Here is a 15,000-nt window from a genome sequence, read left to right on the forward strand (position 1 = left end):
GGAGGGTGTGTGTGAGAGTGTGTGCGTGTGTGTGAGAGTGTGTGTGTGTGAGTGTGTGTGTGTGTTTTCTAAGGCCAGAAGCATTCAGTATGACAGTGGGAGAGAGACAGGGTGGGAGAGATAGAGAGCTGACTTTTATGTTGGTCAGTTTGTGTTGTTCCTGCAGGAGAAGCCGCTCAGTTGGAGAGTTTCAGCGCAGACAGACTCTGTAAGATGAGATTTTAAGCACAGCCAGCAGGGAGGATCTAATACCTGATTAAATGAGCTTTTCATACACTGCTGGACACTCCACTTCTGCAACTTCCACCACACCGCACATATCTTTTCTTTTACATTCTATTCATTCCCATTCGAATCACTTCCTATTCCATTCTATTCGGCTTCAATTCTATTCTATTGCAATCACTCCCCATCCTACCCCATTCTATTCGAACCAGTTTCAAATCTATTCCATTTGAATCACTTCCTCATCTATTCTATTCTACCACCTTCCATTCTATTCTAATCACTTCCTATTCTACTCTATTCTATTCGATTCGATCACATTCCATTCAACTCTATTCTAATAACTTCCTATTCTGGTCTGTTCTGTTCTATTTTATACTACCATATTCCGTTCTAGTCCTTTCCATTCTATTATATTCCAGTCCATTCCCTTCTATTCACTTCCTCTTCTCTTCTATTCTATTCACTTACCTAATATATTCCATTCTATCATGGAATATATTAGTATCATAGGGGCAGTGGTGGCTTGGCGGTTAAGGCTATGGGTTATTGCTCAGAAGGTTGGGGGTTCAAGCACCAGCACTGCCAGGTTGCCACTGTTGGGCCCTTGAGCAAGGCCCTTAACCCTCTCTGCTCCAGGGGGCGCTGTATCATGGCTGACCCTGCACTCTGACCCTAACTTCGTCATAGGCTGGGGTATGCGAAGGAAAGAATTTCACTGTGTTGTAATGTATACGTGACCAATAAGGACTCATTGTATTCTAATGACTTTTTTCTGTTATATTCTATTTTATCGCTCTATTCAATACCATACCACTCTATTCCATTCCACCCTATCATGTCAAATTCCATCTGAACCTATCAAGTCTATTCTGCTCTATTTTATGACATTATCTCCTATCCTACTCCATTACCTGCTATCATATTTACTCCATTCTATTTTGTTCTTTTCCACCTCATCTAATTCTATTAGATTTTTTTCCTGTTTTTTTATCGTTGTATTTTACTGTACGTATATACAATCGTTAAAAACAACGCCGATGAACTCCGAATGACCCTGGTGTGTAAAAATAATCCATGAAGCGGCTGCCAGAAAAAAAAGTTCACTGTTGCAATATGATCTGAATGTTCATATTATTTGTGTAAAAAAAAAAAAAAAAAAAGGGTCACTTTTAATACGCTATATATATATCGCTCTTTTTTATTTGAAGTGTTGGTTCCAAACATTTGTCCTGCGGTGTATGTTCTAATTATATCACCATACACAGTGACATTTGGATAAATTTGTCAGTCCTTGTTTCCTAGCAAAACTGCAAAAATAAAAATCCATCCAGCTCTTCTGATAATCCCAGCCAATAAGAGTTGCTCTTGGTGGTTTTACAGTGTAAGTATATCGCATCCAGATGTCATTGAGGAATGACAAAATCTAAAAAGCATTGCCTGAACAGCATGAAAATGTGTAGCGCCTTACAGCTTTGTTTTTGTCTGTTGAGCAAGCAGGACTCATTACTGTGCTGAAAACACACTTCCACGCAGCCAGAATGTGCGCCTATATGAACAACTGTTTTAGTGGAAACCATCCCGGCACCAATAATAAAAATAAAGTAAAAAAAAAAAAACTCTACACGCATGCTCACACACGCAACTTCGCGTCGTTTCGAGCTGCTGTGCTGCGTCAACTTATCATTTTAATTTTGACGCTGAACGGACTGGCAGTCTGATCCAGCTCTGCGTCTGAGTTCAAGCAGAAATAATCCATCTCACAGTCAAACTCCCTTCTGAGAGAAATTACGAGTGTGCCGTCAGCCCTGAGGGAGCACATAGAGGGGGAGTTGGGGGAGAGAGGGGGTGAGAACGAGAGAAACGCGGGAGAGAGATGGAGAGAGAGAGAGAAAGACAGAGAGAGAGAGCGAGAGAGAGAGAGAGAGAACTTCATTTAGAGAGTCTCCCTCAAGACAGGCGCCGCTGCTTAGAGCCATGCAGCCGAACGGAGAAAATCAAACGGCTGCAAACGGCCTGTTCCTTAAATTGGCTATAGTGCGGCATGACTAAATGAACGCACAAATACTTTAGAAAAGGCGAGAGGGTGAAAAACAGAAGGATGGATGGAGGGAGGGAGGGAGGGAGAGAAGGAGAAAGGGAGGAGGAGGCAGGGCGCATAAGCGAAGGTCTCCCCAGTGGTTAGGACACGACAGGAGCTGACTGCTAATGAGGGGGGGGGGGGGGGGGGTGGTGATGGTGTATGAGCGAAAATAAATATGAAATGGTTAGGATCGAGAAAATGGTGTGATGGCGAGATGGAGAATGAAAAAGGACAGAGAGAGAGAGAGAGAGAGAGAAAAAGAGAGAGAAATAAGAGTTGTTGTTTTTTTTTTTTTTCATGAAAGGACCCCTGATAGCCTGTTTGGGTTCTCCAGCTCTGTGGCATGAGGACCTTTTTCTTAACCGCACACACTAGTGAGGATGTGAGGATGAACGCACGTGTCAGTTGTAGCCATCACAGCACCGATATCTTTCTGAAATAATAAACAGGATTAAAGCTGCGGACTGCATACGGCTCATGCGTTTTAAAGAATCCGAATAGAAAACTTTCAATTGAAAAGCCTATAATCAACCAGGACACACCGTCCAATAAACTAAAATAAACTCGAATAAACACACAGCTGACTGAGTGGAAAACACACTTCCTGTCAGTAAGCAAGTGAAAATGCTACATTTTGTAATTACAGTGAAGCTACATGAGAAGCCAACTCAATGCCAACAAGTAAAATGGTCACTTGTAATTTAAAATTTCGCTACATTAATCCAGCATGGTCACACTGGACATGCTGATCTTTTAGTTATTGCTATTTTATTTTTATTCTATTTTCTTTTTGTTTTTTGTTTTTTTGTTGTTTTTTTACAAACTCTACATGCAATTTAATACATATTTAGGCTTGCATTTGGAAATAAAGAAAAAAATCAACATCAAATATCCAAAATGGAGTCTATCTGATCTCATGAAAAAGTCTGCCAGATAGGTACACAGGTACAAACAGAAATACTATCCATAATCAACCCAATTCAACTTTATTGGGGGGGGGGGGGGGGGGGTCACTAACACATCTGAATCATTAACACACCTGAATCACTAACAGCCCTGAATCACTAACACCTGAACCACTAACCCATCTGAATCATTAACACCTGAATAACTAACACATCTGAATCATTAACACACATGGATCACAAACACATCTGAATCACTAAAACACCTGAATCACTAACACATCTGAATCACTAACATACCTGAATCATTAACACCTGAATCCCTAACACACCTGAATCACTAACACCTGAATCCCTAACACACCTGAATCACTAACACCTGAATCACTAATACACCTGAATCATTAAGACCTGAATCACTAACACCTGAATCACTAATACACCTGAATCACTAATACAACTGAATCCCTAACACCTGAATCACTAATACACCTGAATCACTAACACACCTGAATCACTAACACACACAAATCACTAACACATCTGTATCACTAACATACCCGAATCACTAACACCTGAATCCCTAACACCTGAATCACTAATACACCTGAATCCCTAACACCTGAATCCCTAACATACCTGAATCATTAACACACCTGAATCCCTAACACCTGAATCACTAACACATCTGAATCATTAACTCACCTGAATCACTAACACCTGAATCATTAACACACCTGAATCACTAACACATCTGAATCATTAACTCACCTGAATCACTAACACATCTGAATCACTAACATACCTGAATCACTAACACCTGAATCCCTAACACACCTGAATCACTAACACCTGAATCACTAATACACCTGAATCATTAAGACCTGAATCACTAACACCTGAATCACTAACACCTGAATCACTAATACACCTGAATCACTAATACAACTGAATCCCTAACACCTGAATCACTAATACACCTGAATCCCTAACATACCTGAATCATTAACACACCTGAATCCCTAACACCTGAATCACTAACCCATCTGAATCATTAACTCACCTGAATCACTAACACCCGAATCATTAACACACCTGAATCACTAACACATCTGAATCATTAACTCACCTGAATCACTAACACAACTGAATCACTAACACATCTGAATCCCTAACACACATGAATCACTAACACCTGAATCACTAACATACCTGAATCATTAACACACCAGAATCACTAACACCTGAATCACTAACACATCTGAATCAATAACTCACCTGAATCACTAACACACCTGAATCACTAACACCTGAATCACTAATACACCTGAATCTCTAACACCTGAATCACTAACATACCTGAATCATTAACACACCTGAATACCTAACACCTGAATCACTAACACATATGAGTCACTAACTCACCTGAATCACTAACACCTGAATCACTAACTCACCTGAATCACTAACACATATGAATTACTACACATATGAATCACTAACTCACCTGAATCCCTAACACCTGAATCACTAACACATCTGAATCTCTAACACACCTGAATCGAGATACACACTATAATGAAGGATAGAAATGACTCAATAGAAGTGAAAACCCTCCTACAGTTTGTCCATATGCTCTCCACCCTGGGATCTGTCAGTCCTCAGCACTTCTGAATAAAGTTTTTAATCCACCAACTCCTGTTATCAGACAACACCACAATCATGTCAGAGAGCCTCTTTATTCAGTGTGTACGTCTTTCAATCTCTCTCTCTCTCTCTCTATCGGCCGCGTCTGAGGGTCTGCGCACTGATTGGCCCATCACACAGCGCCACACTCCAGAGATGGCATTATGCACCCGCTTGTTTCGGCTAACACGCTGCACAACATATGCTTCTCAAGTAATGTGTACCCAAACACGCAAATTACAAATAATTAACGTGGTGTTAATTAGGCACATTAATTCACACAGCGCGTGGGCCTCAGGAAGGATGCCAACACTCACAGCCAAAAAGATGAGAGCGCGGAATTCAGCTCAGAGTGCTGAGGGTGTGTGTGGGGAGAGAGAGAGAGAGAGAGAGAGAGAGAGAACAGCAGACTGGCTGGGACAGAGGAAAAAAGAGAAGAAAAGACAGCAAGACAGATATATGAGAGAGAGAATAGAAAAAATAAATGGTTGACAAAGAGAAAGGAGAACGTGAGAGAAACAATGAGAGACATAGGGAGACAGACATGAGAGATTTTAGGGTAGAACAAGAGAGAGAAAGACAGAAAGAGAGAAAATCCAAGAGAGTGAGAGAGAGCAGGAAAGAGAGAGAGAGAGAGAGAGAGAGTGAAAAGGAGAGCGAGAATGGCAGAGAGCATGAGGGCTGATAAAGAAAAAAGAGAGTGACAGACAGAAAAAGGGAAAGACAGGCAGAAAGAGAGAGAATGAGAGTGAGACAGATAAAGGGAGAAAAAAGCCAGAGAGAGAGAATGAGGAGGAGGCAGAAAAAGACAGAAAGGCAGACAGAAAGAGTGAGAGAGCGAGAGGGGAAACATATAAAGAGGGAAAGACAGATATAAAGAGAGAATGAGAGCGAGACAGATAAAGAGAGAAAAACAGAGAGAGAGAATGAGAGCGAGACAGATAAAGACAGAAAAACAGAGAGAGAGAATGAGAGCGAGACAGATAAAGAGAGAAAAACAGAGAGAGAGAATGAGAGTGAGACAGATAAAGAGAGAAAATCAGAGAGAGAGAATGAGAGCGAGACAGATAAAGAGAGAAAAACAGAGAGAGAGAATGAGAGCGAGACAGATAAAGAGAGAAAAACAGAGAGAGAGAATGACAGCAAGACATAAAAAAGTCAGAAAGGCAGACAGAAAGAGAAAAATGAGAGTGAGACAGATAAAGAAAGAAAACTAGAGAGAAAGACAGACACAATAAGGAAGACAGAAAAAGAGAGAAAGGGAGTCAGAACGAGAGAGACAGAGTGAGAGGGGAAACAGATAAATAGAGAAAGGCAGGCAGAAAGAGAGAGAATGAGAGTGAGGCAGATGAAGCTGAAAAGCTGGGAGAGAGAACGACAGGAAGAAACTGAACAGAAAAAAAAAATTGAAAGGCATTCAAAGATAGAGAATGAAATAGGGAGAGAAAGACAGAAAAAGACACACAGAGGGGTGAGACAGAAAAAAGAGAGAGAAAGAGACCAAGAGATAAAACAGAGGGAAATTACGAGAGGGGGACAGACCTACAGGAACAGAGAAAGATGGGAGTGCAAGGGAGAGAATGACAGAGAAAAAGACAGATAGACAGGTAGGGAGAATGAGAGGGGTGAGACAGGAAATCAGCGGACGACGGATGGATAGAAATACAGCAAGAATGTTGAAAGACAGACAGAAAAACCGAGAGAGAATGACAAAAAGAGACAGCTACAAACAGAGAGACAGACAGCTAGAAAGACATATGGGGCGAGACAGACACCAATAGAGAGACAGACAGTAGGTGGGAGAATGACGGACAGTAACAGAAAGAAAAGAGATCACTAGAGACAAAAGACAAAACTAATGGTACTGAGTGTACAAATAAACACTGAAGCAACACACACACACACACAAGAGGAAGGGGAGGAGGAGGAGGGAAGAGGAGGAGGAGGAGGAGGAGGGCAGTGTAAGCTGGAGGAAGCTGGCCGCACTTTGGTGTGATTATGCAGCCGATGCAGTGTTCTGCAGTGCAATGCATGCTGGGAAGACAGAGCAGAGTGGAGCAGGGTGTGAAATGGAGGCGCTCCTGCACCCAGTCTCCCGTTTACCTCATAAACCCCACGTTATTTATAACGGTGATGAAAGAACCATGAAATATCTCAGATCACAGGCAAAAAAAAAAAAAAGCGTAATATAGCCACGTGTTTATTTACTTCAACTCGTTAAAGCGTTAAACACGTTGCACATTTCTGCGTGTTTTTACTTTTTAAAAAAAAACAACAACAACAACCCAGTAGCTGTTCTTTTTATAGCGACTGATAACTTCCAAAACCACAAGCTTCAGAATGAATAAAGTAATGTTACACCACAGCGCTGATGAATTCTCCAATCTCACTGGTCAGAAAAAGTCACCCAAATCACCGCTTTACGTATATCCATGCACTCGTTCTATCTAACACGTTGCGGTTTCTATGGTAACGGCTCGTTCACAGGGCCTCGTATAGCACGACGCGTCACATAATGAACAAATTCTCCACAAGAGAAAAGAGGACGTTTCTTTAATGTCCTGTAATACCGTAACGGAGTCTCCAGTGTCTCCGAGTTCTGACTTTGGGATTTCGCGGTTTCTTGGTCACATGACACGCTGCGTTTTTGCGTCTTATTAGCTGCAAAACGACGAAAAGAGAGAGGCTGGTGGGAGAGAGGATGTCTATAGCTGCTGTAACATAAGTGCGAACGGGACTACTGACGCTGACTTGTTACTGACTTGCACGAACAGATCAAAAGTACAACGTTTCGTTCTTAAGTGAATGAAATGAATGATTGTCGTCGGTGGTTAATTGCTGTGGTATAAGCGGAAGAAATCAATTCGGGACATGAATCGCACCGTCATGTCGTCTTTTACTTCTCGGCGACAAAGCAAGCTAGCATGTGAACTTTCACGTTTGTTTAAATGTCAACGAAATACGGATGCATCGTATAATTATTACTGGATTTTATATTTAGGTGAACTGATCCTTGGCAGATATGGCAGGTTTTATTTTCATTAAGTATTAAGTATGTTTTTCTACTTAGTTACAAATGACACTTATTTACATGTTATTTTTATTTTACTATTAAAATTATTTCAAAAGAATTCATTTGAACGGTCAGGTGTGAAGTGAAAATGGTCACAAATGTCGGAAAACTGGCATTAGAGTGGGGAAGTGGGTGGAGCTTATAGAGTAGGACGCAATCTTAATTTGCATATTCATATTTAATCTGGATTTGGAGGGTGCGGCACCGCCGGGGTTGGGGGTTCGAATCCCGTCTCCACCCTGTGTGTGTGGAGTTTGCATGTTCTCCCCGTGCTTCGGGGGTTTCTTCCGGGTACTCCGGTTTCCTCCCCCAGTCCAAAGATATGTGCTGGAGGCTGATTGGCGTGTCTAAGTTGTCTGTAGAGTGTGAACGGGTGTGTGAGTGCCCTGTGATGGGTAGGCACTCCATCCAGGGTGTCATCTATTTTGTGCCCCGAGTCCCCTAGGCTGGGATAGGCTCCAGGCTTCCAGCAAGCCTGTATAGGATGGACTATGGACTGTTACAAAGCTCTGACACTGGAGACTCCTTCCAAAATCTTCCAAAACTTACAGAAAACATCACCATATCAACATCCTAGTATTATATGTTTTTATTTGTTAAATACCAAAAGGTTCAAAGACGTGCGTTGTAGTGTCTATAGTGTGTGAATGCGTGTCTGATAGGTTGGAACCCCACTCAGGGTGTCCTCCGAGTTCCCTGGAACAGGCTCCAGGCTCCCCCGTGACCCTGTGTACGATAAGCGGTACGGAAAATGGATGGATGGATGTATGGATGGACATAATAATCTGTATTTCTTAATGAGAGTACAACTGTACGCACTTCAATACCTTTTCTTTTGCGGAACCACTACAACTTCTGATTCAACATAAAAAGCGTTTTTATAGTCTTCAAAACAAGTTATGTTATTTTTTGTCCCTACTTTAAAGCCGTTTTATTTTTTCTCCCGTACAGTCATAGTTTCTGCTGTGAGCAAAGCGCGCACAATCACAGATGAGAAAAGAAAGAGAGGAAAAACAAAGAAAAGCTCGCGCCCTGCCGGTCCTCATCAGTAATTAACTCTCCAGAGACTAACACGCACACCCACACACCCACACACACACACACACACACAAGAAAGCAGTGTGACTCGACGCTGCTTGTCCTCCAGCAGGACTGTGGTCAGGAGTAAACACTGAATTTTAAACAGACACCGATGATTATCTATCAGTTCAAACGGTTCAAACGCAATGCTTCTCTCAGCAGAGCCGAGATCCTGCGAAATCCTGCACTCTCTCATCCTCTCACGTGGAATTTCACCAAAGTGAAAAAACCAAACAGAAACGTTACGTCCGTAAAATTACAGCATTTCTCATGTCTAATTCCAGCCTTAAGTTCAGCATTTTATACAAATTAAGTCAATGCAAATTGTTATTAATTTGCAGTTATGGTGGCTTAGTGGTTAGTGCATCTGCCGCACGCCTCCGGGGTCGGGGGCTCGAATCTCGCCTTTGCTCTGTGTGCATGGAGTTCTCCCTGTGCTTTGGGCGTCTCCTCTGGGTTCTCCGGTTTCCTCCCGCAGTCCAAAGGCATGTGTTGTAGGCTGATTGGCATTTCCAAATTGTCTGCCGTGCAGGGTGTCCCCCGCCTTGTGCCCCAAGTTCCTTGGGACAGGCTCCAGGCTCCCTGTGAGCCTGTGTAGAATAAGCGGTATGGAGAATGGATGGAAGGTTAATATGCAAGGTGTTCAGAGTGGAGTCTTCCTTTAAAGATATATTTGAACTTAAATTCTGCTTTGTGAACTGCTTGTTCTTTTATACTCGCTGGTGAGGAAAGAGTTAAATATGCATCTAAACTCTCTCTCTCTCACACACACACACACACACACACACACACACAGAGCTTTTTCCATTCGTGTTGGTGGAGGCCTGGCCAACCTTGACCCGCTCGTCTCACCAATATAAACAACTCTTAGTCTCCTCCTTTAGCTTTAGCAAAAAAAAAAAAAAAAGCAGAGCGGATGGAACAAATGGAACCGAATAAGAAAATGAATTCTTTGGTGATTTACTGAAAGACACACACGGAGGGAAATCAAATGAGCCAGACTCATTTTAAGAGGTACTGTCTTAAAATGTCAGCAGTGCAACCACACACACACACACACACACACACCTTTCATACCTTTTCATTTAAACAATCAGTGTTTCATTTTTATGTAACATATACAGTATATATAATACTGCCATGACCTGTGTGTGTTCTGATCCGTCGAGCTCATCGTCAGGCTCGTTTACTGTATGGTTTATGCATTTATTCATACTGTGCCTTTTGGGTACTACGGTACCGAGCGTAACGTCCTGCACTGTATGAAACACAGACACATTAAAGCCGGATGCTGCACAATTAGGGCGTCTGTGTGTAACGGTCAGAGACAGTTTAATATATGCAATATGCAAATTCTTTCTGTTTACTATGCATGTTATATTGGAATATTGCTTTGTCTATCACTGAAGTTGAGATGAACTACTGATCTGTTCAGTATTTACAGGTCCTCCATAGTTAAGTAGACCCCTTCTCATTTCTAAACAAAATAGCAATGACAGCTGACTTTAGCGCACTTAAAGCTAACAATAAGTGCTAATAAAAAGTGGTGTGATAATATTAATAATAAGCACAACAATAATAATAATAATAGTAATAATAATAAATCAGTAGATGGATATTTGTCATTGAATAAACAGTTATAAACTGTTAAGTTGTAATATATTCTTCATTTGCTTTGGTAAGATTATAATAATAATACTATAATGGATGGATGAATGGATGGATGGATGGATGGATGGAAAAACTGACAGACGGATGAATTAGGCAGATGATGACAAATGGATTATGGATGGATGATGCATGGTTAGATTGGTGGAATATAAAATATAGACAATGGATGGATGGATGGATGGATGGATGGGCAGATAAGGAATTAATGACTGGATGAATGGTCAGCGACAGGTGGATGGATGTTAGACAAAAAAAAATGACAGCATGTAAATGGAAGGATGGATGGAAGGATGAGCAATGATAGAACATAAATAGATGGATGAAGGTTGACAGATGGGCAATACATGGCTGGCTGGAGGTCTGGCTGGATGGATGGTTGAATGGAGGGGTAGATGAATGGATAGATAGACTATGGATGAATAATGGACAGATGATGACAGATGGACAGGGGATAATGAATGGATGATGCCCAGATGGATGAACACTGATAGGAAGTAGATGGATGGATGGATGGATGGATGGAAGGGTAGATGAATGGATAGACAGACTATGGATGAATAATGGACAGATGATGACAGATGGACAGGGGATAATGAATGGATGATGCCCAGATGGATGAACACTGATAGGAAGTAGATGGATGGATGGATGGGTAGATGGAAGGGTAGATGAATGGATAGACAGACTATGGATGAATAATGGACAGATGATGACAGATGGACAGGGGATAATGAATGGATGATGCCCAGATGGATGAACACTGATAGGAAGTAGATGGATGGATGGAAGGGTAGATGAATGGATAGATAGACTATGGATGAATAATGGACAGATGATGACAGATGGACAGGGGATAATGAATGGATGATGCCCAGATGGATGAACACTGATAGGAAGTAGATGGATGGATGGATGGATGGATGGATGGAGGGGTAGATGAATGGATAGATAGACTATGGATGAATAATGGACAGATGATGACAGAGGGACAGAGAATGGATGGATGATGCCCAGATGGATGAACACTGACAGGCAGTAGATGGATGGATGGATGGATGGATGAACGCTGACAGAAACCATGAATGGATGAGTGAATAGTGAAATCTTTCAATACGATGCAGGAGAACAGCTTTGCTACAACTTTCTCTCATATCTGTCTCATCCTCATCCACTTCCACTGTAATTGTGAATTTTTGGAGTTGTAAATAAAAACTGAGCAGTTTTGAATTTAACGATGGATATTTTTAACATTTAAACAAACAGCTGTTAAATCCAACAGCTGTTCTTAGACTTGTATTAACACTCAACACTTTTGGTTCTTTCCTCAGTGAAGCGAAACGTGTTAAAACTCTTGTGTACAGTGAGATTAATCTAAAAAAAAACAAACTAAAAAAAAGAAAAACACTGAAGTCTTCCTTGAACCTCTGTCTTTACTCACTGCACTGAGGTAAGCTGGTATAGTAACTAGCATACTAGCATCTTTACTGTTATTGTTAGCGAGCAGAAACTAGCCTGTCGCGTGATGCTAAGTCACTCTGAACAAGCTGATACACGCAAGAGGAGAGTTTATAGCCTTGTACATTGCTTCTGTCATGTTTTATAGAAATAAACAACCTCTTTGGTGTTTTCTTGCAAACATTAGTTACAAATGAATTTTAAAATACATTTCTGACAAATATTTTAGAGCTCAAATTCTTGAGGTAAAAGATGCTACATCTGTACTAGCACAAACACAAACTATCACTCTCTCTCTCTCTCTATTTTACACACACACACACACACACTCTGAAATTCGCACACAAACAAACACTAGATTGTGGAATTCAGAACCCAGTATATGAAATATTCATCAGTCATAAAACTTTAATTCAATCTCTCTTTCTTTCTCTCCCTCACCCTCTCCACTTCTCCCCTATCTCTCATCCCTCTCTCTCTCTCATCCCTCTCTCTCTCTCTCTCTCTCTCTCTCTCTCTCTCTCTCTGTGTGTGTGTGTGTGTGTGTGTCTTTCACAAACTTTTTGTCAAAGCACACAGCTCTGTGAAGTCAAACTATTCGGTGCGAAGTGAAAATAATTGATAGGAGAGACGGGATGAAATGGTGGAGCGTGTGAGTGTGCTGTTTGTGTGAACATTCTGCATACCGAATTCATATCAGAAATCTGACAGTAAACATATGGATAATAGAAGAAAAGCAAAAACAAAACAACAACAACAAACAATGACATATAGCCAATAAAGTGAAGGAGAATTCATCCACTCCTGCAAACTCTCGAGTTTTCTCTCTCTCAGTGTTATTGCTTTTGAGGGAAAAGTTTGCTGAGGGTGTGTGCGTGTGTGTGTATGCGTGTGTGTGTGTGTGTGTGTGTGTGTGTGTGTGTGTGTGTGTGTGTGGTGTGCGTGTGTGTGTGCTCATGAATTCAGAGGTGATGATAAAGGTTCATCACTATGTTTCACTTTCTGGATTTCACATGTTAGGTGTTATAATGAACACACACACACACACACACACACGTGCGCGCGTGCGTGCACACGCACAGAGAGAGATAAAATATGCTTCCTTACTCATATGGTTACTTGTATTTATATTTAGCATTTAATTATTATTCATTATAAGGCAGTAAAAAGTAAAGTAAAAAAATATATTTATTCATTAATAAATACTGTTAATATACAAACCTTCCAAACACAAAATATGTCATTTTTGCACCTGAAAGCTGTCCGTTTTAATAGAGGTTTATTAAAAATAAACCTCTAAAGGGCAGCATTGTCACTAAGACCAGCCGCCAATATTACAATATTAAATATTGCAAATATATTCACATATACATATTTGACAAAAGCAAATTACAATCACACTGTGTGATTTTAAAGAACCTTTATTTATTTATTTGTTTGTTTGTTTGTTTACATGTTTATTTATTTATCTATTGACAGAGATACAGAGAGATACAGAGAGAGATACGAGATACAGAGAGAGATACAACGAGATACAGAAAGAGATACAACGAGATATAGAGAGATACAGAGAGAGACATATAGAGATATACAGAGAGAGAGACATATAGAGAGACAGAGAGAGACATATAAAGATACTGAGAGAGACATATAGAAAGATACAGAGAGAGAGACATATAAAGAGATACTGAGAGGGACAATGAGATACAGAGAGAGACATATAGAGACATATGGAGATACAGAGAGAGACATATAGAGATATACAGAGAGAGAGACATATAGAGAGACACAGAGAGAGACATATAGAGAGATACTGAGAGAAAGACATATAGAGAGATATATAGAGAGAGACATATAGAGAGATACTGAGAGAGACAACGAGATACAGAGAGATACTGAGAGAGACATATACAGAGATACAGAGATACAGAGAGAGACATATAGAGAGACACAGAGAGACATATAGAGCGATTTCAGAGAGAGACATATAGAGAGGTACTGAGAGAGACGAGATATAGAGAGATACTGAGAGACATATAGAGATACAGAGAGAGTCATATAGAGAGATACAGAGAGAGAGAGAGATAGAGAGATCCAGAGAGAGAGAGACATATAGAGAGATACAGAGAGAGAGAGATAGAGAGATCCAGAGAGAGCGAGACATATAGAGAGATACAGAGACAGACATATAGACAGACACAGAGAGAGACATATAGAGAGATACTGAGAGAGACAGATAGAGAGATACAGAGAGAGAGACATATAGAGCGACTTCAGAGAGAGACATATAGAGAGGTACTGAGAGAGACAACGAGATACAGAGAGATACTGAGAGAGACAGATAGAGAGATACAGAGACAGACATATAGAGAGACACAGAGACATATAGAGAGATACAGAGAGAGACATATAGAGAGACACAGAGACAGACATATAGAGAGATACAGAGACAGACATATAGAGAAATACAGAGAGAGATATATAGAGAGATTCTGAGAGAGACATATAGAGAGATTCTGAGAGAGAGATACTGAGAGAGACATACAGAGAGATTCTGAGAGAGATATATATCGAGAGAGATACAGAGAGAGACATATAGAGAGAGACATATAGAGAGATACAGAGACAGACATATAGAGAGATACAGAGAGAGACATATAGAGAGATACAGAGAGAGACATATAGAGAGATAGAGAGAGACATATAGAGAGATACAGAGAGAGACATACAGAGAGATACAGAGAGAGATATATAGAGAGAGAGATACAGAGAGAGACATATAGAGAGATACAGAGAGAGATACTGATAGAAAGACAAAGAGA

The 15,000-nt window shown here is 40.7% G+C and overlaps 1 protein-coding gene across 3 annotated transcripts in view; it reads right to left on the reverse strand.

Moving 5' to 3' along the window:
- The window catches only part of ldb2a (LIM domain binding 2a), a 91,564-nt gene that overhangs the window by 36,874 nt on the left and 39,690 nt on the right, over positions 1–15,000 (reverse strand). The window lies entirely within an intron of this gene.

The sequence above is a fragment of the Ictalurus furcatus genome, chromosome 8, assembly GCF_023375685.1.
Source record: "Ictalurus furcatus strain D&B chromosome 8, Billie_1.0, whole genome shotgun sequence".
In the NCBI taxonomy this organism is placed as follows: Eukaryota; Metazoa; Chordata; class Actinopteri; order Siluriformes; family Ictaluridae; genus Ictalurus; species Ictalurus furcatus.